The 23,348-nt window shown below is 40.5% G+C and overlaps 1 protein-coding gene across 1 annotated transcript in view; it reads left to right on the top strand.

Annotated features, from left to right (window-relative positions):
* The first annotated feature begins 695 nt into the window (after positions 1-695).
* Positions 696-23,348, top strand: part of ELOVL7 (ELOVL fatty acid elongase 7) — a 74,920-nt gene continuing 52,267 nt past the window's right edge. Inside the window, exon 1 of the mRNA XM_049648561.1 lies at positions 696-773. The gene's annotated coding sequence lies outside the window, so the exon portion shown is untranslated. The remainder of the gene's footprint in view (positions 774-23,348) is intronic.

Here is a 23,348-nt window from a genome sequence, read left to right as displayed (position 1 = left end):
TTTCTTACTAAGCAGGGATGGAGTTGACCCAAATTGGGCTTCTCGCCGTGGTGGCCTCCATTTAAAAATTTTTTTTCAATATATGAAATTTATTGTCAAATTGGTTTCCATACAACACCCAGTGCTCATCCCAAAAGGTGCCCTCCTCAATACCCATCACCCACCCTCCCCTCGCTCCCACCCCCCCATACATATATTGGTGGCCTTCATTTTAAATAGGAGTTGACCCTCCCAATAGCTTTTTCAGGAGCGGGGATTCCTTCTTTTCTCCCTCTCTCCACTCCAGCCTGACCGGGACCAGGTTTCCTCTTCTCACATTTTTCTACAACTCATTCCTGAGTCATGCATGACGACAACTTTCACACTATTTATGTCACGCCTCGAGATGACCTCAAGGGATGGCATCAGTGCTCAAAAAGAAACATAACAGTCCAAAGGCCAGAACCCGTACTCCAAAGTGGCCCGCGGGGCTCCGAGGGTCTGGCAGCTGAGGCGGGCGGAGGCGGGGCGCTCGTTCCCGGATGGCGGCTGGCTCCTCCTTCCCGCCCCTCGCGGGTACCTGGCGGCGGCGGGCGGGGGCGGTGCTGCGCGGCGTCACGCGGCGGGGTGGGAGAGCGGGCAGGTGACATCCCGGCGGCCTCCTCCCCTTTTCCAGCTCTGTCGGCGGCCGGAGCAGCAGGGGCCGCTGTGGGGAGCTCTGCGCTCGCGCCGCCGCCCGCCGCCGCCCTCTGCTCCCGCGCGCGCCTTGCCGCTTCGGCTCCGCTCTCCGTGGGGTGAGTGCGGGACTCCCAGCCCCTGCGCTGGGACCAAACTTTTGCGGGGTGCGGAGAAGACATGGGGGATGGGAGAGAGACCCCGCCGGCAGGAGTCCGGAGCAGCCGGATGGAGGAACCTGGGCGCAGCGCGCGGCGGCGGGATCCGGGTGCGGGAAACCCGGGAGCGTGGCCAGGCCCTCCCCGGGCTGTGTGCAGGCGCTTCGGAAGTTCTCGAACCGCGGCCTGTGGGCGCAGAGAGAGAAGGCCCTTCCCGCGGGAGGGCGGGGCCGCCGCGCTCACCTGCGCGCTCCCTGGGAGCCCCCCGCCGCCCCGGCATCCCAGAGGGCCGGTGCTCCCGGGCCGCCCCAGGGCTCTGAGCCTCCCCGAGCGCTCCCTGTGGGCGGGGACCCTGGTGCTCCGGGCGGGAGGGCAAAGGTGCTCGCCCCTGGGACTGCAGGGACCTCCTCGACCTTGGCCACCGAGGTCACTTTCCCAGCTCCGGGTTCTGACCTCCCTACCGCAGCCTGCCCCCTTCCCCCCCCCCCCCTTACCGGAATTCCCGAGCCCCTTTCTTACTGCTTCCTTCCCGTCTGGGGCGCTTTTGTGTCCTTGAGGTCGGAATGAACTTGGGGGGGGGGGTGCTGCTCTCGCAGCGGGGAGCTGCCTCTTTGGCTCCTCTGAGCTGCACGGTGTCCCAGCGACTGCTGCTGGTTGAGGAGGGTGATGACTACTGAGCCATAGAACAGGTCGTGCTGGAGATGGAGATGGGAAAGCCTGTTGTTTCATCTTCCAGGGTATCGTTGGTTGGGAAATTGCCCTCCCCCCTCCCCCCTCCATCAGCCAGCGCTGATTCAAACTTACCGGATGCCGAGCGAGCGCTCCTTCGAGCTCCTGGGGAGCCGGGACAGGAAGGGTCCGGTCTTACCCCTGTCCACCTCCCTGTGTGGTAGGAGAAACAAGTCCCACTCCCACTCAAGAATAGTTTTGGCGAGCCAAACCTTTCCCCTCTTGCTGAGCTATCCCCTCGGAAAGCATTTTCACTTAACCCTATGCTCACAGGTTACTTTTTGTTTCACAGCTCGATTTTTTTGTTTAACCGCCGTGGAAGAATCATCCATACTTTGTGATTGCCTTTGCCTTCTTACTGCTCACTTGCTTATTAATTCCCTTACTTTGTAGTTCCTGCTCCTACTGCTGGCCAGAAATTGTTGTCCCCGAGGTCGCTGAGGACTAGAAAAAAATCTTTTCCCCTCAACGGCGGACATTTATCGAGTGTTTCTGTGCCAGGCACTGTTCTGAAAACTTTCATTAACTCTTAATCCTCACCACAATCCTGTGAGGTAAAATTATTATGTTATCTCACTTTATGGATGAGGGAATGAATACTTGGTATCTTGCTCAAGGACTCTCAAGTAGCAGGAGAGGATTCCAACTCCCGGGGCTCAGGACCAGCACTGGGGCCCTTAACCACTGTGCATACTGCCTCGCCTAGAATTCCTTTCTTCCTCCTTATTTCCTGAAGTCCTGAGCTCCTTGAAGCATCACTGATCAGGTTCTCAGTCTCACATTCCCTCTTGCATGACTTTGGACTAGTTTAAGTTCTTTTTTATTTTATTTGTCATTATTATCATTATTTTTTTAGAGATTTCACAGAACCTTGTTACTTTAGTTATCACCTCTAGTTAGCTGCCTTAAGACTCTGTGCTTTCCATGTATCTTACTCAGTTTTAGAGTAGCATCTGTCAGTTTATATTGTAATATTCCTTGTGGACTTGCCCTGTTTTGCCTCAAAGCATTTCTAGTTAACATCATTTATGTCACGGGCCCCATCATTATCCTAGTCACTCAGGTGCAAAATTCAGCAGTCCTGTCTCGTATCACCTCTCTCCCAATCATGATGTATCTCTTCAACTTCTACAATGTCTCTTCCTTCTAGCTTTCTTCGAACCTTACCCCCTCCCCAGCCCTTCTTCCCTAGTTTCCTCCTTCACGACCTCTGAACACTCATTCATCACTTATCATATGTCACTTTCTCCAGTTGGGTATCTTCTCTTATAAATGTTCCACATCCACAAAAAATATTGTAAGCAGCTTAGGACATTAAATATTCGGGCCTTACAATTAGTAGTTACTTGCTAAATGTTTGCCACATATGATGCAATGTGAATTACGGTAGCACACAGGTGGGCCAGGTTTTACAGGGTGTGAAGAAGTTTACATTGGTAGACATGGAGGAGCTGGCAAGCATCCTGGAGGGGGAGGAAAGCTTCTGGTGACTTAGTTGCTGCAGCTAGGAGGAACCCAGTTATCCTGAGTAAGCACTACAGTTAGAAGTGTGGAAGTAGGACCATATCCACAGAGAATGATGAATCCTATTCTTAGCAAAACAAGACAGGAACCAACCACAGTAAATTACAAAAAAAAAAAAAAAAAAAGTCATCTTTATTGTAAAATATAACACATACCTAAAAATGCATGAAACATAAATGAGATTACCACAGTAGACATATTTAGCAGTAGAATGACTGTCTTATTCTGGTAGGAGATATGATGGTAGTGAGATGAGACTGCAGACATGCCTAATAGGAACCTGTTCCCAAAACTTCTGTATAAGGTAATGTGAGCCTGGACTAGTCCCAAGAGGAACTGTTTGGAAAGAGTTGGCTGTGCCTACATAGGTTTGAGGTGAGAAGACAAAACCAAGAAGATACCTAAATGGTAAGAAAAGGGAACCAATGAGAGTTTTGAGCCACTGAGCATAATTCTACCAAAATGGATATTTTGTGATTTTTGCCTTTGTTTCTCTCCATTTTTTCTATGCATGTTTTCCTACATCATAGTACATGTAGAATTTTAGTATTCTTTGTTTTTAATGTAATACCTAGTAAGCATTTTTCATCTTATCCGATTTCCCAAATTCCTATTGTTTGTGTCATATTCTAGCAACTGTAATGTGATTTCATAAATTAATCCTCTATTGTTGAACAGGTGCACTAAACAACACTTATAAATCTAAGTTGTAGCAATACTTACTTTGGCAGATATGTCACTTTATAAACTGGAGTTTGTTTGTTTATGTCAGACATTGGAATGTATGTAAAAGAAAACCCATGTCCTCAGATAATTTGTAGTTGAATGGAAGAAATAGGACTTTCCCAAGTATGTTAACTGGTTATTCTTCTTGGTGTCCTATGTGTGCAAACATCAGTTTTAGGATATGTTAGAATGTTGTTTACCAAACAAGTAACTTTGGAGACTCTGTATATGTATTAGTGTATTAAATTGAGAACTAACCTTGAATTTCAGTACAACACGTCATAGAGCATGCAAAGAAGCATGCCATGAATACACTTTGAGAGAGGACTGTATCTCACATGTGTTTCTGAGATACTCATCCAATTTGGACCACTCACAAGTTATGAAAAAGTTGAAAACTAATGCAAATTTGGCACTTTATAAGACTGGTCTTCTAAAAAAGTTGAGATTTCTAATTATTCCTAATTTACTCAAATATATTAAAAGCGCACATATTATTACATTGGGAAGTAAAACTATCCATTTAGTTAATGATAGAAGTAGCCACACCATCATAAATATTTCCAAACAGGCTATTATTCAGATGCACTAAGTTACTGTATAACGTATAACATAAGTCTGCCAGGTGAAAGGCAGATTTTCATCTCTCTTGACAAGCAGCCTCACAGCCCTCAAACAACAGCTACCTACCTTTTTTGTCCTCTCTAATACAAGGTAACAGAGATAAATCTGGCCCAAAGTAGGGAGTTTCAGAAGTTGTGTGTTCAGTAAACATTTAAATGAGCGTCAGTTTTGTGTCAGGCAAGGTGATCAGCAGAATGCTAAAGCCAGGCCAGGTCTGTGTGAGATGCAGAGAGGCAAACAGTTCCAGTACAGTGTGAAAAACTGTGAGAAACACAGAGTGTTGGGGAAGTCACATGGAGGAAGGCAGACAAAATCATGCTCCTGAGCTAAAAGAAGGAAGAGTGTTAGGGCAGCAGAGAAATGAGATGAAGGCAGGAAATCACATTCAGGCTGACAGAATGCAGATGCTGTGCTGAAATTGGAAATACTATAAAACAACTGCAGAGGAGTGTATGAGGTGAGGTGAGGTTGCTAAGAGCCTTGTTGGACCTGAAGGATTTGGAGTTTATGCTAAAATCAGTGGGGAGCCATTGAAAATGTTCAAGGAAGTGAGGGACCTGTTCACATTTGAATTTTAAAAGCATCCCTCTGGCATTTGCAACTTCACCTTTCTGAAAGCTCTCCTCCTCCCCCTGTTGGAGGCTTTATCTCTCTTCTCTACCTGATTGCTATCTCGTAGCTCATTTCTCTTTGGAAAGGACAGCCACCAACATTGTTTCCGCTTGATATCTTGCTTATGTTCTGTTTGCATAACAATTTTGGAACAGAAAGTAAGCTTTCATCGGTGTCCTTGTGCTGCGTGTTTATAAAATACCCAATCTTGCAGTTCAGTTTTAAATCTTTTATTGACAGTTACGAGATGAAACGTTTTGGCATCTTTTAGGTATCAGTAATAGTTGCAGCAAAGCACTTTTCATGCATTTTCTCATGAATCCTCTGAAGCTGGCAAGATCTGCACCATAATTCTCATAGTATACATGAGTGCAGGAGAGTGAAGAAAGGTACTCAGTATACACTGTTGGAAGTATGCAGCCAGGATTTGAACCCAAGTAAAATTACAATGTTTAGCTTCTTCCCACTTTGCATATTGACTCTGTGGATTGCTATTTTAGAGGGTACGTGAGACAGTAGAGTTCTGATATCATATGGTACTTTGGTGAGGGCATAAGTGCAATCACAAAGAAAAACCTGACTTAGACTTTCTGGGTCAGTGGTAGAAGAGAAAACTAGAAAAAGAGGGTTGACTAGTAGCTCCTCATTTAAATACAGCCTGTCCTCCTTCCTGTCCCAGCTTTCTGGGTTTTGTCTTAATAACACCTTTGTGATTTTTTTGTTTATTATAATCAAATGACAGAACAGGGACAGTGAAGGCTGCTCATATTTATTATTATTATATTATTATTATTATTATTATTATTTTATTTTTAGAGAGAGTGTGTACATAAGCAGGGAAGAGGGGCAGAGAAAGTGAGAGAGAGACTCTTAAGCAGGCTCCATGCTCAGCATTGAGGCTGATGTGGGGCTTGATCCCAGGACACTGGGATCATGACCTGAGCCAAAAGCAAGAGTCAGACATTCGACCGACTGAACCACCCAGGAGCCCCTAAAGGGTGCTCATATTTAAGGATGACTTAACCCTAGGTCTGTCCAAGGGCTTCTCTGCCCAATCCCATTCTTGCTTGTCTTTTTCTTGCCTTCTCTTGGCAGGTAGTGCTGTGTTGGATTCTGTGGGTTAAAAAGATTTGTATCTCAGAAACAAATAAACAAACTAATGCTGATCTCACATTTTAATCCTTCTGATGTTTTTCATTCAGTTAGCTAGAAGGCACATGCTTATACCTTCAGTCTCTGAAATTCTAACAGGTGTGTCTTTAACTTGAAGCAAGGTGGGAGGCAGAAGTAACATTCCTGGGAAACCAGAGTCCAGATACTGATTATTCAGTAGCTTAGGGTGAGTTCCTGAGTAAATGTAGAGTGGAAGTTAAAAAATAAAGCTGCAGGAACTACTAATCATTGTTTAAAGGGAGGGAAAAAAATGTCTAGTGGATATATTTAACATTAAGTATAGCTAATATTTCTTTAAAAATACTAGGTTGAACATAGGCACTTGCCATTGCTCTAGGTAAAAGAGTTAGATGTTGGCAATTGCATATAGTTTATCCTAATACAAAGACAATCCTCTTAACATCTAACCGTTTGAGCCAATCAGCCAAGCCTACAGTCTTCATTTTCCCAGGAAGTAGGTTGAGTGCAGTGTGTTCATTTCTACAACTACTGGGTTACTGGCTCAACAGTATTTATCATAAGCCTGTTGGTGGCAGTTACATGTGTTATGATTAGATCATTTAAATATCAGTAATAGTCGTGTAAATCTATGAAACATGAGTGCAAAAGAAGAGTATTGGTTTCTGTGAAAGGAATGTTGAATTGTTTAAAAAAAAAATTTTTTTTTAATGTTTATTTTAGAGAGAGAGAGACAGAGTGAGAGCAGAGGGAGGGGCAGAGAGAGGGAGACACAGAATCTGAAGCGGGCTCCAGGCTCGGAGGTGTTGGCACAGAGCCTGATGTGGAGCTTGAACTCACGAACTGTGAGATCATGACCTGAGCCGAAGTTGGAGGCTTAATGGACTGAGCCACCCAGGTGCCCGGGAATGTTGAATTCTTTAGAAAGAGTCCATAAAAGTGAGAGACTAAAAAAGTGGGCAGAAAAACTATTAAAAAATTGGAGAGAAAATTATGAAAATTTGGAAGAAAATATCCTGACCTTGCTTTACAAGTTTGTTTTGTTGTTTTGTCTTTGTTTTTTAGTTCTCAATCTACTTAGGAAATTAAAACTAGAAATTGTAGAAAATAAATTCTGAGTGTAGTTAATATAAGAAAAATATTGGGGAGGAATTCTTCAAGGAAAATCTTGGAATTACTTTGGGAAATTGGGGAATTAATGCATATTTTTATGTGTTAAGGTAAAGTAAATATGGTGTGTATATAATTTTTTGATTCTTGAAACAACTTTTTTTTATTAACTAACCAGAACCAGTCAAAACTGCTGATGCTGTTAGTCTAACTGTAATAGTTTATGCTGTAGGATAGTGAGTAGTCAGAAGTTTTGCCTCTGTAGATGTTCTGTGGGCCTACTACATTACCAAAGTAAAACTTTGCCATTGGGAATGTAAAAAGCAGGGCACATATAGATTTTTTTCTTTGCTTACCATATTATGCTAATGGCATATAACTCATACTATTTTGAGTTAGGCTTTTAGCAACCCTATAGCATTTAAGTTTGTATTAGTAATGTGAACCAATATATAGAACCTAGAGCTGATTTCCACCTCCCTTAAGTGACTGCCATAAAAATTGAAAGCAAAAACTGGAAAAAAGAAAAAAAACATAGTATAGGATTAGCTAGTTTGTTAAACTTAATAAATTTCGTAGTGCTGCTAATCTGAAAGTTGGATTAGGTGAGGTGTAACTTATTCTAGATTCAAATACCAGTTATGGCAGTATAGTAATTATTTTCTTCTGAAGTATTACAAGTTGGTGAAAAAAGACCAAACTTAAATGCAAAAAAATGAAAGTATGGCATTTATTGACTATTTGGTATATGCCAGGCATTGTAAAACATTTTCTATATGCCTTATCTCATGTAATCTGCACAGCAGCCCTACCAGGAAGGTCATTTTGTTCTCATTTTCTAGACGAGGAAACTCATGCCATATCGAAGTTATATAATGTGTCCAGAGTCATGTGGTTACTAACAGAACTGGGAATCCAATCCAGTTTAGTCTGAACTCTAGCACTCATATGCCTCTGCTCTTACCACTTCATAAGGTAGTACTTTTCATCTGAATTTCTAATATAGGGGTTTTGTTGTTTTGTGGTTTTGGTAAGCCCTTTATTGGAGGGGTGATTCTAGACATGATCAACAGAGAGAGGGAGAGGAGGTAGCTAGGATAGGATGTGTTGGTCAAGATGGTGCTCCTGCCACTGTGGGCAGCTGGGCTTCCCTCAGGGCAGGATACACCTCAGAGTTGTCTTGGCACCTATGGAGAGGAGGTGGAACCTTTATTGGCACATGAGCATGGAGATAATTTCTTAATGACATGTTGAAGTGTTTTAACCTGCAAAGGACCTTAGAGATCATTTAGGCTTCCTCTTTGATAGATGAGGAACCTGGGGCCCATGGAAGCCAAGTTGTTTCTCCAAGGCCACTAGCTGGTTTATCATCCTGGAAGTGGAAACACCTTCTCCTGATCAGAGTCCAGGTGCTTTTATAGCTTAGTAATTATTTTTCTTTGTTAGCCCTAACTCTGATTGGCAATTGCATATAGTTTATCCTAATACAAAGACAATCCTCATGACATCTAACCTTTTGAGCCAATCAGCTGAGTCTACACTCTTTATTTCCCCAGAAAGCAGGCTGCCTTTACTACTGAATTTTGAAGTTCTTAAGTTGCCCCACCCCATCTTTGTCTGCAAGTAACAACACTGATTATTCCCTACACTTTACTGTAGAATATGAACAGGGCCAGTATTATGTTTCCCCTGTGTTACATGAGGGAAACCTGAAACTCAAACAATATAATGTTGTCCTCAGGCCTGTGTATGTTAAAACCTGACCCTGAACTATGACTGAAAATGTAAAAGAAAAATACATTATCTTAGCAAAGATGACTAAACCTTCCTGGCCAAGCCCTGTTGTCTTATCTAACAATCCCTTCCTGTCCTCATTCTCTTCCCTTAGCCCAAGTCCACGCCCTTTAGGTGGCTGCCTGACAGTCTCAGGGAAGTAGGCATCTGTGGGGCTGGGTAGGGGTGGAATGAGTTGTGCCCATTGCTTTGCTGGGCACCCCCTGAAAAATCTGCCGAGTCTCAACCTTTGGCCTTTCATCAGCCGACAGAGGAAGGGCTGTTGTTAGTCATCTTATTAACAGGCAAGCATGGACTACAGCAGCTGCTGTTCCTCCTCCTCCTGCCTCTTTGCTTTTATATGTCATGAAAAACTTTTCGCATGCATCATCTCAGTCCTTATTGCAACCCTGTGTGATGTGGGCTTTTAACTGAATTTTAGAAACCAAAAATCTGAGGCTCTGAGAAATTCAAGTGATTTTTTGCCAAGGTCACTTGGGTGGCAAGTGGTAAACCTGGATCTGTAATACAGTTAATCTAACTATACATCCTGCCACTTGCTGTATTTGGCCTTTGAGTCTATTTTCTTGTGTTTAGAAAAATAGCATGGAAGAGAGCAGATAATATGCTTAGGAAATAGGACAGTTGCAAAGTTTGCATGAGATAATGTATAATTTACATTCCACTTTTTTCCAAAAAAGATTTGAAATTTTCACAATAAGTACCTGAAGACCCAAGCCTACAAGGGGAAAATGTAGGTAGTGTAGTTGTGATAAACAGAACACAAAATTTTAACTGTTAGCTGGGAGCTCATATTGAAAAAATAAGAAAATGTTTCCACGACTCTAATGGTTTAGTTTTTTTGAAACAATAAAACAAAAATGTTGTAAGGTAATATTTTTCCCAGAAATGAATTGTAGAAGGCATTTATCACATTGGTGTTATAAAGAGGATCTTGAATAACTCCATTTATAATACTTGCAATAACAGTTTTGCTAAAGATGCAAAGGTATTTTTTACATTAGTAATGGCTCTTGATAACTCATTTATTATGGATGTTAATGAAGGTAAACTGTTCGAAAGTATTTCTTCAAAGTCTTGAGGGCTGGACTAATAAGGTCTAGATTCTCATAGTGATAGACAATAGCAACTCACACAAGGTAGAGCAGGGCATCTTAGCCTGCTGGTCCATGGATGGAATTCAGAAGGTCCATAACTCTCCCAAACATCAAACTTGTTTGTGCATATGTAATCTGCAGGAACATGGCCCATAGCACTATAGTCTCACAGGATAAAAGCTACTGATTTAGGAAAGACATGAAGCAACACATGTAAAATGCTTGTTAAAATTTAACTGTGTTCATGGAAAAGTATTAGCCTTTAATGTTAATGTTGGAATTAAGCATATAATGTTGGCACGAACCAACTGTGTAGACTTTATCCGTGTTACAAGGATGCAATTAGTACAGACTGAAAAAAGATATCATCTCCTGCATGTATGGTAGTTTTCATTTCTCTTGTCCTAGTTCTCTAGGAAAAAAAGGCTTGTATTTATTTATGAATTGAACGTTACCTCTTTGCTTGGGCTAGATGCTGGAGATGTAAAAATCTAGAAGTCATCTCCTTTCCTCATTTCTGTCTTTATCTTATGCCCACATCCAAATTAGCAGCAATTGTGTCAGCTATGTGCATAAAATGTATCCTCAATCTATCTACTTCAATAAACTCCTAATCCTACTGTCTCACTACAATCAATTTTTTACCAGGCAACCAAGTTAATTTTTAAAAACATAAGTCAGATCATGTCACTGCTTTGCTTAAAAGCCTCTGATGAGAGTTTTCAGTTTTGCAAGATGTGGAATTCTAGAGGTAGTTGGTGGCTGCGGTTGCAGAACAATAGGAATGTACTAAATACTGCTGAGCAATACGCCTAAAAAAGGCTAGGATGGTAAAGCTTCTGTTATGCGTATTTTACCATAATTTTAAAAAAGGAAAAGAAATAGTTTGCTGCAACAACAACAAATAAGCCTCTGATGGTTTCCCTAGATGGACCTAGAATAAAACCCCTACTCTTTAATTTAGGCCTCAAGACCTTATGTATCCACTTCCCCAAGGCATCCAGCATCTCTCTCCTCCTTGTGCTCTGATTTCTCTTCCTCTGACTTAAACTAAGTTTGTTCCTGCCTCTAGGCCTTTGCCTTTGTTGTCCCCTCCAGGACCACTTTCCCTTCATATCTACTCAGGTGTTCTAGATCTGTCTAACTACCCTTGTACTGTTAACAGCCCTCTGTCCTCGGTGACCCTGTCATATCACTCTGTTTTGTTTTGTTTTCTTCAGAACTTTTGTCACTATTTGTCTTATTTATGTTTGTGTCTGTCTTTGTTTACTTGTGTGTCTTCCCATACAAGTTAACTGCATGAGAATAGAGATCTTGGTGTATCTTTGGTGTGGAGAAGTGTGCTTGGCACATAGTAGGTGCTCAAATATTTATTGAGTAAATGAATGGAGACATGAGCCCTTCCTCCAGTGACCTTGTAGTTTCTGATACTGACTCTCAGTCTGAGTTATAGAACTGTGAGCAAGGTCTTTGAGAGCCTCTCAGCTAGGTCTCACATAGAGAATGGGCAACTAGTTCTGCACCAAATAAAGTGATGTGCAGATGGAAGAGGAGAGAATGATGTCGGGGGCACATAACCACATAAACTGTTTTCTCTCATTCAAGGATAAAGAGAAACTTTCCCTCTCTTCTATCTCCATCTTCACCTAAAAAACAAAAACAAAAACCAACACCAGCAAAAGAGGAGAAAACAAACCAAAAATACAGCTATGTATCAGTATCCAGGCAAGAACCCTACCCAAGCCAAGCTTAAAATGAAAATTGTGTACAATATTGTATATCACATTCCGAGAAATGCCCAGTTCCTCTGGACTGTTTGCTCTTAGAGTGTCCATTATGAGCACTCAGTTGTAGGAGTCAATAAGATGGTCTTGCCAAAATGAGTCCATAATCTTACCAGTCTATCGTTCCAGAATTATCTTCTTTAGGATGCACTTCCCAAGTGGCCATAAAAATGTTGCCTTGCCATCTTACTGTCAAACTACAGGATATTTTATAGATAACTGGAGTTTCATGTTCATGTTTTTCATTCATATTTTTCATGGTAAACATAGACTATAGAGATTTATGATATAGACAGATTTTCAGTGCCCGATGTGAAAAATAATACTTTCATATAATCAGAAAAATCAGATTATTTTCTGACTATGAAAAAGTGTATGCAGATTTTAGAAGTTGGGAAATGAAACAAAAAACTTGTAACAGAAAACCCGTCACCTGTAATACCACCAAGCAGAAATTATTCTTGCGAACATTTTAATAAATTGCTTTTCGGCTTCTTAAAGGCCATTTTTAAAATGTGGTTGAAGTTTTTCTTGAGGAAAAAAGTTGAGAACTGTTTAGATGAAGAACAAGAATCATCTAGCATACTTTTAATAAAAACCTTTACAAGCATTTGCAACATGGAAATTTTATTTCTTCCTTTAAAAAAAACCTCATTATAAAAGGAGAGAACAATATAATGAACTGGATGTACACATCACCCAGGCTCATGGCTAATCTTACTTCATTTGTGAATATTTCAGTTTATCTTCAAAAGATAGGAACTTAACAATGACTACAGTACAATTATCACACCATTGTAATAAACAATTGTTATCCTCTTAAAGGTGCAAAACTTTTAAAGAAAAGGCAAAATCTTGAGTGTCTCTGAATAATTTATTCCTGTTTCAGTTATTGCGAAGGTGTGTCAGAGAGAATTCAGGGAACAGCAAGAAAATCGTCTTGACTAAAGAGAGAGTAGTTGATCAGGAATCAGAGTATGAGGGGAGAGTAAAGGGTAAATGAAGTCCAGTTAAACAAGTCCATAAGTACGAATTACAGCTTGGTTCAACACGACATTATAAATTACTGGAGGGTTCTGAAAAGAGAAAAGACCTGGTCACAGTGCTTTGAGCTGGGCAGTTCAGGTCGCTGGCTTGTGACACTGTCAGATGTGAAATAGAAGAAGTTGGCCCGTCAAGCAGGACAGAGCCTAGATGGGCATGTGCCTGTATGAATGGAAAGGACTGAGAAGGGCAGAGGAATGAAGGAAAAGCGGAGAAGAAGGTCTGGATGAGCGAAAGATAGAGGGCAAGGTTTGAAGCCTGGAAGCATGGGTGGATTGTGGTGCCAAAACTTGTCTTGGAGAAACTGGGTTGGGAAATGCTTTGTTTGAGATTCTGGACATTTCTTTATTTCTCTTCATTGGTAATCATTGCAGGTGAGGTGAACAAACTACATGCTCATTTACTTTGAGGCTTTTAACCAAGGTGGCCTCTTCTAGGTAATTACTTTATGAAGGGGCAGTTAGAATTTGTACTTGTGAAATATTTCAAAGATCAGGTGGTTAAAACTCATAATGGTAGATAAAGCCGGAAGAACTAGAATTTTTCCCTTGCCTCTCTCCTCCCCCACCAGAAGGAGTCTCCATGGAAATTATTTAAGTATCTTGTGTATAACTAATGAGAGAGAAAAGTCTTTCTTTGTTTACCTAGAAATATGTTCGTAAATATTCACCAAGGCCACTATTATAGGAAAGTCATTGTTTTAATCTTGTATTATCTGTAATTTCTGTTTGCTGATGCTGAGCTATTGTTCGAAAAGGCTGTAAATAGAGAGGCCCACACCAAGACAAGATTGAACTAAGCTATGTTTTTCTATCCAGATAAACAGTGGGGGGAAATGTCCGTGTAAGTTGTTGCTTCCAGAATCTTTCATATCAAAATTATTTAACTTAAACATTAAGTGATGGTATTTAGCAACACTGTTCTTTACTACAAATATACTTTACATATATTTTGCATTAAATCAGTATGTCTACTAGCCTAGAAATGTAACTTTATTTTCCTTGGGAAAATCTTTTATTTGATTAAAATAACCAAATTATAAATTTCATTTTCAATTGGAAATAATCTTTTGCAGACCCAGGATAAATACAAATCCTGTCCTAAATCTGTGTTAGTTTTTAATTTGTTAAATAAGACTGAGACCTTAATAATAATCATTTTCTTAGAATTGAGTGAAGAAGGTCACGTAAATACGGGAACAGTATGCTAACCCAGAAGGCATTTATCAGGAAGTTTTGATCCTAAAATGCTATTGAAACCAGTGAGAAAGCAGAGCAATCATACCTGAGCAGAGAAAACAGTGTCCTGAAGTCCATTGAGTAAACTTCTGTTTGATCTTTAGAGAGAGCCTCTGGTGTTTAATCATATTCTTTTTCGCATTATTTTACATAGTCCAACGTTATTGGTTATTTTATTTCCCCTCCCATAGCAGATTAGGGACAGTAAATTAGAATAAGTAGGATCTTATAGCAATGGGAATGCTGGTGACAAGCCAAATGTGATGGCTAACAAGGGAGGGGACAGGAAATCTATTAAAAGCAGATGCAGGTATTTGAAATGCCTGGAAGTTTGGAACTTTTTACTGTAGGCAAAGGTCATACCTTCAGCCCCAGTAGTCACAGAGGGTACTGTTGTGATACCCCTGCTCTCAGTAATATCCTTGAATTATCCAGGAAAGTTCAGTATATAAGATGATTGAAATCTTTCAAAAAATGTTTTACTTTTTTTTTTTCACAAGTACTTTTAAAGTGGTTGCACCTAGGGGTTAGCATTTCTGTTATATAAAATATATACTTCTGTGGAACACTCATTCCAGTGGGTAAGGCTGCATAAATGAATTGTACCCATAAATAGAAAGTGAGGATGAATTAATTTAATCTTACTATTAGTTACTTTTCTTATCCACAATTTTCTTTGAGGGCCACTTATTTTTCTTCCTCTTATGGGCCTATCTGTGTATTTTATGGATGTGTATTATTATATATTTTATAATACTTTCCCTGTGTTCAAATAGATAATGGAAAAGACTAGTATGATTATTGTGTTCTCTAGGATTCATCAATCCACATGACCTACCCACCCACCTCTGGATACCATCTCCCTCCACTTTTGGGGGTCCTGTCATATTTCTCTTCCCACCCGGGCTGAATCTGTTATTGCAAATTCTGGTTTGTCTCAAAGGCAAGGTATTTGAGACCAGTTGATTCCTACTCTTCCTCTCTTTCTTGTAATTATTGCTTACTGCTTAAAAGAGAAACCCCTTACTGGGCATTACAGCCTTTCTATTGTTTCCTACTGTCAACCACACTTTCATCTCTGTCTTTTATCTTTTAAACTGTGTTCCATCGTGTTCACAAATGCTTTTCTATCCTCAGTCCCATCACCTTCCAAACATGACTGAATGTGGCTCTTTCCTCCCACCCCTTTCTGTACACTGCTTATGAGAAGGTTCATCCATTCATCCACTGAACAATATTTGAGTGTCTGCCACATCTCAGGTACTGTTTTGGTGCTAGAGAGGCAGCAATGCACAAAATGGATAAAGATCCCTGCCTTTGAAGAACTTATATTCTAGGGTGTTATGGAGGGTGTGGGGAATGATACAGAAAGCAAATAAATATAGAATATTGGTGGAATATATAAAAATAATGTTAAAAAAGTTCTGTGGAGAAAAATAAAGCAATAAAGATAGGGACATATGTGTTAGTGCAGTGCTGAAGGTGACATTTTAGCAGAGAGCTGAAGGAAGTGAAGCCACCACCATGGCAGATTATCTTCAGGAAGAGAATTCCAGGGACGCCTGGGTGGCTCAGGCGGTTGAGCGTCCAACTTTGGTTCAGGTCACCATCTCATGATTTGTGAGTTGGATCCCCGCATCGGGCTCCCTGCTTTTAGCACACAGCCTGCTTTGGATCCTCTCTCCCTCTCTCTCTCTCTACCTACCCTGCTTACGCTCTCTCTCTCTCAAAAATAAAAATAAACATTAAAAAAAACATTAAAGAGAGAGAGAGAGAGAGAGAGAGAGAGAGAGAATTCCAGGTGGTGGGGATAACGGTTTCAAATGCTTTGAGGCAAGAGCATTCTTGATGTGTGCAAGGAATGCTAAGGAGCCACACCCAATGTGGCTAAAGCTAAGAGTAGTGGGAAGGAGGAAAAGTTAGAGAGGTAGTCAGGGCCCAGATTATGGAGGGCCTTATAGCCCGTTGTAAGAATTTGGACTTTTGCTGGCATGAGGTAGAAAGACATTGCCATGTTTTAGGCAGAGAAGTGATATGAGTTGGGTATTCTTTATTTTGTTTTTTTCTCCAGTGTGAAGAATACATTGACCGAGGACAAAGGTGAAATCAGGAAGATCAGTTAGGAGGCTATTGCAGTAAATCAGATAAGAATGACAGTGGTTTGGACCACTACTGGAGTGAAAAGTGGTTGGATTCTAGAATATATTTAGAACATAGAGTTGTCAGGATCTGCCGACGGGTTTGATGTAGAGGTGAGAGAAATGGAGGCTTTCTATCATATTGAAAGGTACATGTCTAAGGTGGACTGGCCAGAATTCCCCTGTCTTCTCCTTGCCACGTTTGAATGAAACTGTTACTTTTCCACTTCCATGATAAAATAAAACAAAACTCTCCTTTTCTGAATGTCTCCCTCTCAGGCTTTGTGCTCTCTGCCTTTGCTAAGGTGCTTTGTTCATAGTTTTCCTCTTCAGTTCTACAATGCATTGTGGACTTTGGCATCTGATTAGTCCACTTTTCTATCCCCACACCTACTCTTGCTCTGGGAAACTGCAAAATCCTTTTTGATGCCAGTGTGTGAGTATGTCAAAGTTCCTTGTCTGACCCAACTGTGATAACCTCTTCAGCACTGTTACCACCTGCTTTCATCACCATTCTCTGAGCCTTATCACATGAACACGTGGTGAGAAGAAATTATCCCATCTTCCAACCACATTGTCACTCTCTTCAGCTCTTTTTATTTTTTCAATATGAAATTTACTGTCAAGTTGGTTTCCATACAACACCCAGTGCTCAGCCCAACAGGTGCCCTCCTCAATGCCCATCACCCACTTTCCCCTCCCTCCCACCCCCCATCAACCCTCAGTTTATTCTCAGTTTTTAGGAGTCTCTTATGGTTTGCCTCCCTCCCTTTTTTTTCCTTCCCCTCCTCCATTGTCTTCTGTTAATTTCCTCTTCAGGTCTTTTACACCGCCCTCTCTTCACACTCAGAAGGACCTTAGTTTTTCCTCAGTTTGTCAGCAATATACTTGTTTCACTTTCATTTGTATCTGGCAAAGCACCAACTTCAAATTGAATCTCCAGTGGTCCTCCGCACATATACTCAGGTAGCTGAACAGTATTGCAGAAAATTGGGTGAAATGGTGACTCTGCCAATTCATGATTTCCAGTCTCAGCTTCACTCGGACCAACATTATTTAATCCTTCTATTCAGTGACTCTCAACTTTGACTGCATAACAGAATCCTTTGGGAACTTTAAAAAAAGCCAATGCCTTGGCTGCCAAGGCTTATGAAATTGGAAATTTTGGAGTGGAACTCAAGCATCAGTATTTCTTTTTCTTTTTCTTTTTTTTTTTTTAATGTTTATTTATTTTTGAGAGACAGAGACAGACAGACCACGAGCAGGGGAGGGGCAGAGAGAGAGAGGGAGACACAGAATCCAAAGTAGACTCGAGGCTCTGAGCTGTCAGCACAGAGTCCGACGTAGAACTGTGAGTTCATGACTGGAGGCGAAGTCAGATTATTAATTGACTGAGCCACCCAGGTGCCCCACCAATTATCAGTATTTCTTAATGTTCAGGTGATTCCATTGTGCAACCCCAATTGAGAAGAGCTGCTTGAAATTTGCCCTTGAAGGATTTTCATTTTTCCATTCCTCTCAAAAGGTATCCTGATCTTCCCATACTCTCCAAAACTATTCCACCAAACCCTATTTTATAAATTCTTGGCCTCATCTCCTACTTTGCTAGAAAAATTGAAGCTTTTGTTGCTGAATCTCTTTTAATTTTTCTGCCCCATTTAGTCAAGTTAACATTTAATTAGGTCCTAGTTTGTGCCAGGCATTATGCTAGACATTGAGTATAGAGTGGTGAACAGGACAAATACAGCCCATACCTTCCTGGAGTTTACAGTTTAGTGCTGCGTACAGATAAATTAGGCAGTTACAGTACATGGTAAATGCTATGGTGAGGCAATAAGGTATTATTGGAACTCATAGGTATGGCCCTAACCCAGACGCAGGCCCTGAGAAAGACTTTCTTCTGTCTTATTAAACTCCTCAACATCTTGCCCTCCTTTTTCTTTCCCCTTCTTGGAGAATGAGGTGGCACCCTGCTCCATTAGAGGAAGAGCACCATCTCATATCTGTCTCCATTCTCTCCATTTCTCCTCCAGACCTTCACTGGTTGTTCTTCCTTGTTTCTCTGTGTTGTTTCTTCCTCTCACTCTTAACATAGTTAAGGTTTTACCAAAATGATACAGCTGGATTTTATATCTTCTTGTCTCTTTTTTTTTTTTTTTTTTTTTCAAACAGGCCTCTTGAGAGTGGCCTATCCAGTGTCTTCTGTTACTCACCAGCTTTCGTATTTTGGTTTCTGCCTCATCAGTCAGCTTTATCGTAAAGTCACAGGGGCTTCCAGTTTGACTTAAGTTGGTAGAGACCATTCAGCTCTGTCACACTGGACCTCTCTATGCATATGGCTATTTGTCACCGTTTCTTCTTCAGAATTGTCTCCATATTTCTTTCTGTGATTCTGCATGTACTAATTTCTTGTGATGTCTTCTTCCTTGTAAGATTCCTTCCCTCAGCCTACCACTTATAAAGGATAGTATTCTCCATTTGTTTGTCTTTACACCACTGTTTTTCTTCATTCATCCATTACTGTGGTTTTAATCACTGTCTAGATGTGAAAGCTTTCAGAATCTGTATCTTCCACCTTGAAATTTCTCCCAAATGCCTATCGGGCATCTCTACCTGAATATTCCGTAGGTTTGTCACATTGAAATTTACCAATCCTTTGCCCTTTAAACCTGTTCCTCTTTCTGTTCTCCTAATCTCATCTGGTGTTGCAACCGTAGACATTTGTCACTCAAACCAAACCAGAAACTTTAGTCATGTTACCTTTTCCCTTGATCCTGTGTAGTTAATCACTTAACCCTTCCTGTGTTGCTCATAAATATTTCTTGACTTCATGTCTACGACACTGCACATCACCCAACTATCTTTACCCTTGTTGAAGCCTTTAAGCATTTCTCATTGGGATGATTGTAATTAAATCCTAGTTGGTGTCCCTACACTTATGCTCACCCCCTTACATTCATCATTTATACAGCTAGGCCACTATACTGGTTTGAAACCCATCAGGGGCTCCCTCTGCCTATAGGTGAGGCTAGGACACTGCAGTAAGGGGTTGCTTTTGGGATAAGCTTTAGGGGATCAGGGTGGTAAGACATTGGCAGAACTGCCTGGTTGAGTTCCCTTACATAATTATGCTTCTGCATAATATTTCACTTTTGAAAGTTTTCTTTTGCCTATGCAACATCTTTTCTCACTATTCCTCATCAGCACTTCTTTCTCAGTGCATTTTCCCATTCTGGTACCTCAAAGTGCTCAATTCCTCCCCATACTAAAAGCAACTTAGATATCATGTCTTTCAGGAGGTCTTCTTATCATTCATGTCTTTATTTATTCACTGATGTTTATCAGACATCTGAATTTTTAGGCAGCCAATAGCATATCAGAAGGTGAGAGATGAGAACATGCCTGAGTGCATTAGACCAGTGCTTTTCATACTGTCTGTGGTGGTGGACCAATTGGGTTTTTTGTTTTTTTCACTCTCTCATGAACCAATAAGTGGTCTCGTTGCATGTGATTAAAATGCAGTCTGTACCACATGTGACTCACCGCACAAACTCAACAACACCCAAACTGGTCTACATCTTGTTTAACCAGTGTCACATACTTGCATGTCACAGCAATGTCCAATTGCCATAAAAATTTTTAAACGCTTATACTTGATTTCTGAACATAGCTTGATCCAGACAGGTAATACACCATTTGTTCATTAGCACCAGTCCACAGGCTACCTTTGAGTAGCATTGCTCTTGAGGGTTGCTGTAGATGTCATGGTGGAAGAGGGGACAGCTTACAACAGGGGTACAGAAGAGACTAGACACTTTCCCTGAATGGTTGAGCTGTAAGGGAGGAGAGATCCTATTAGAGGAGGGCAAAATCTTAAAAAATGAGATCTGCTTACCAGCTAGATGAACATGGCTTTTTAGCCATGAGGAAAAATTGGGGCATAGAGAGAGGGCAGCTGGAGCAGCCTGGTTCTGGCAAGTCTAGAGTAGTAGGCACATAGTGCACAGAGGCTGCTATAAGGTAAGAGATGAGACTGGAGTCAGGGGTTGATTTGGTTACTTCAGCAAATACTTTCGAAGGATCTTTGTAGCAGATCCTTCCTAGGCCCTGGGATTAGAAGCCAAGGAGAGACTTTTTGCCATAGTAGGGCTTAAAAAGGTTGCTAAGGATAACCAAGGAGTTAGACTGATACTTGCAATGCATCTCGAAGGATTTTTGAGCTGGCACACAGTATGATCAATTTAATCCTTAGAGGGTTGGCTCATGTGAATGGTGGGAAATGGATGGCTACTGAATCAGGAGAGTTAGTTGGGAGGTAAGTGATCCAGGTAAGATATGATAAGTATCAGGAAGGTGCAATCAGGGGTTGAAGGAAGTAGTTGGGGTGAGGAAAAGAGAACAGGATTTTTATGGGAAATATTATTAGGGTGGTATATATCACAGATCTTGAGGGGTCAGTGGAATTTAGGATGACTTGCAATTTCTGACTTGTTATGAGGTTGATAGTATAATTCATTGGGGAAGGGCTTTTTAGATGGTGAAGGGATTACAGAAGTGGTAAGTAAACTGTCTGAGGCCAGTTAGAGGCCTGCTCTCTGTATTCCTGTAGTGTGTTGTGCTAACCTCTATCATTGTATAGGTCAGTGGGTTTCTGTATTTGTGAGCTCTTTGAGAACCTGTACCCACTTTTCTGTCCTAAACACGTGGCACAGGGCCTAACATGTAGAAGAGGCTCAACAAATCATTCTTAAACTGAAAAGAAAGGTAGTGTATTAGTATCCTATTGCTGCCATAACAAATCACACACTTAGTGGATTAAAATAGCACAAATTAAAACTCATGTTGTTTACTTATTCTTTTGGTCGGATGTCCCAGTTGGCAAGGTTGATTGCTCTACTTTGTGTTTTACAAGGTGCTGGCCATCTGGACTTTTATCAGAAGGCTCTAGAATGAATCTATTTCCAGACTCATTCAGGTTGCTGGCAGAATGCAGTTCTTTGTGGTTGTAGGACTGAGGTCCCTATGTCCTTGCTGGCTGTCAGCTAGAGGATGCCCTTAGGGGCATCTCTCCAGTCCTCGAACATGGGCCTCTACATCTCAGAGCCACCAATGGTGCATTGAATTCTCATGTTTCGAATCTCTTTACCTTCCTCTTCTGCCATGTCTCTTGACTTTTTCTTCTTGCAGCCAGAGACAGTTCTCTAGTTGTAAGGGTTCCTATAATTACATTGGACCTACCTGGATAATCCAGGATAATCTTCCTACTTTAACGTCTGTGACCTTAATTCTATCTATAGAGTCCCTTTTGCGATGTAACGCAGTCACACATTCCAAGGATTAAGCCATGAACGTTTCATGGGGTTGGGGGTGAGCATTGTTTTGCTGACCACATAAGTAATTATCCAGCAAATCATGTAGGGATCTTGATCATGGTTCTTAAATACTGATGCATTCTGACACCTCTTATTTGTACAGGGAAGCGCAAGGAGAGTAAGACTTGCCTAATGACAGAAGGAAATAGGAGCAGAGGTAGATCACAGCCTACAGTTTCTATTTTTTATTCTAACCACTTATCTATCTATCTATCTATCTATCTATCCTGTCCATTCATCCTTTCATTCATTCATTTATTCATTCATTCTTTCATTCGTAAACATTTGAGTATGTGCTTTATTTCAAGGGTCTATACTAATTTGGGACATGAGGAAGAAAGTGAGCTACCGATGACTTTGGCTTGTATTGTTGATGTTACTGTCCCTATTTAGTGAATAATCTCTTTTTAGTATGATGTAGCTTCAGGCTTGTACCAAGGACTCAGCAAATGTGTATACTTATGATCATTACTGCTTAGTTTATTCCCTTCTATGTGTGGCCATAAAATTTAGGAAACAATAAATATATTATTATTAGTATTTTAATTTTTAACTTTATTCAAATAAGTAACCAGTGTTATCAGTTTCTTACCGATTTTTCCAGAAATATTCTATGCATATAATAAAGAAATGTTTATCTTGTACTTGGCATTAATTATATATTCTAGTAACTATTTCATGACAGATAGGTTAAGGTACTTAATTCTTTTTTTATAACTGTATATTATTCCCTGGTATGAAACCAGCTTGTTACAAGTCTCACGTTGGTGGACATTTGGATAGTTTCTACTTCTTTTGCTATTAAAAGATTCTTGTAAAAAATCTTATACATGCACTTTTCACACAGATGCATACATACAGAACTTATGCTTTGCAACAGTTATTGTCTAATGACAGAGACTGTACCAGTTCCCATTCCCTCCATCACTGTATGCAAGTAACTACTGTTTCTGTACACCTTGGCTAAAAAATATGTTGTCGAACTTTATGGTCTTTACCAATCTTATCAGTAAAAAGTGATATTTCTGTTTCTCTAGCTTAAATGTGCATTTGTCCCATGACTGAGTAAGGTTGGTCATCTTTTTTTGTATGTATCTTAAAGCTATTTCTATTTCATTTTCTATAAACTGTTCATATCTTTTATCCATTTCTTTATTGGATTGTTGGCTTTTTTATTAATTTATTGGCAGTGCATATATTAAGGACATTAGCTTATAAGATGCATGTATTTCAGGATATGAAATAGGATATAAGATGTACATATTTTTTCTTTGATTTTTCTTTTGATTTTGTATGCTTAGGCTTTTGACATGCATAAACAGTTAATTGTAGGTGAGCATGTTTAATTAATCTTAACATCTTTGTCTTCTGTGCTTTGTGTCATCATGGTAAAGGCCTTCTTTATTTCAGTATTACAAAGTAATTACCTCAGGTTTCTGCAAGTATTTTTTTTAACTTTTTATTTTGAAATAATTATAGATGCACAGGAACCTATAACGTTAGTACAGAGAAATTCTGTGTATTCTCTTTATTCAGATCCCCCAACCAGCAGGTATTTTTATGGTTTTGTTTTTTATATTTAAATTGTTAATGATTCTGAAATTTATTTTGGT

This window comes from Panthera uncia, assembly GCF_023721935.1.
Source record: "Panthera uncia isolate 11264 chromosome A1 unlocalized genomic scaffold, Puncia_PCG_1.0 HiC_scaffold_17, whole genome shotgun sequence".
Taxonomy (NCBI): Eukaryota; Metazoa; Chordata; class Mammalia; order Carnivora; family Felidae; genus Panthera; species Panthera uncia.
This window is presented reverse-complemented; position numbering and strand designations above follow the sequence as displayed.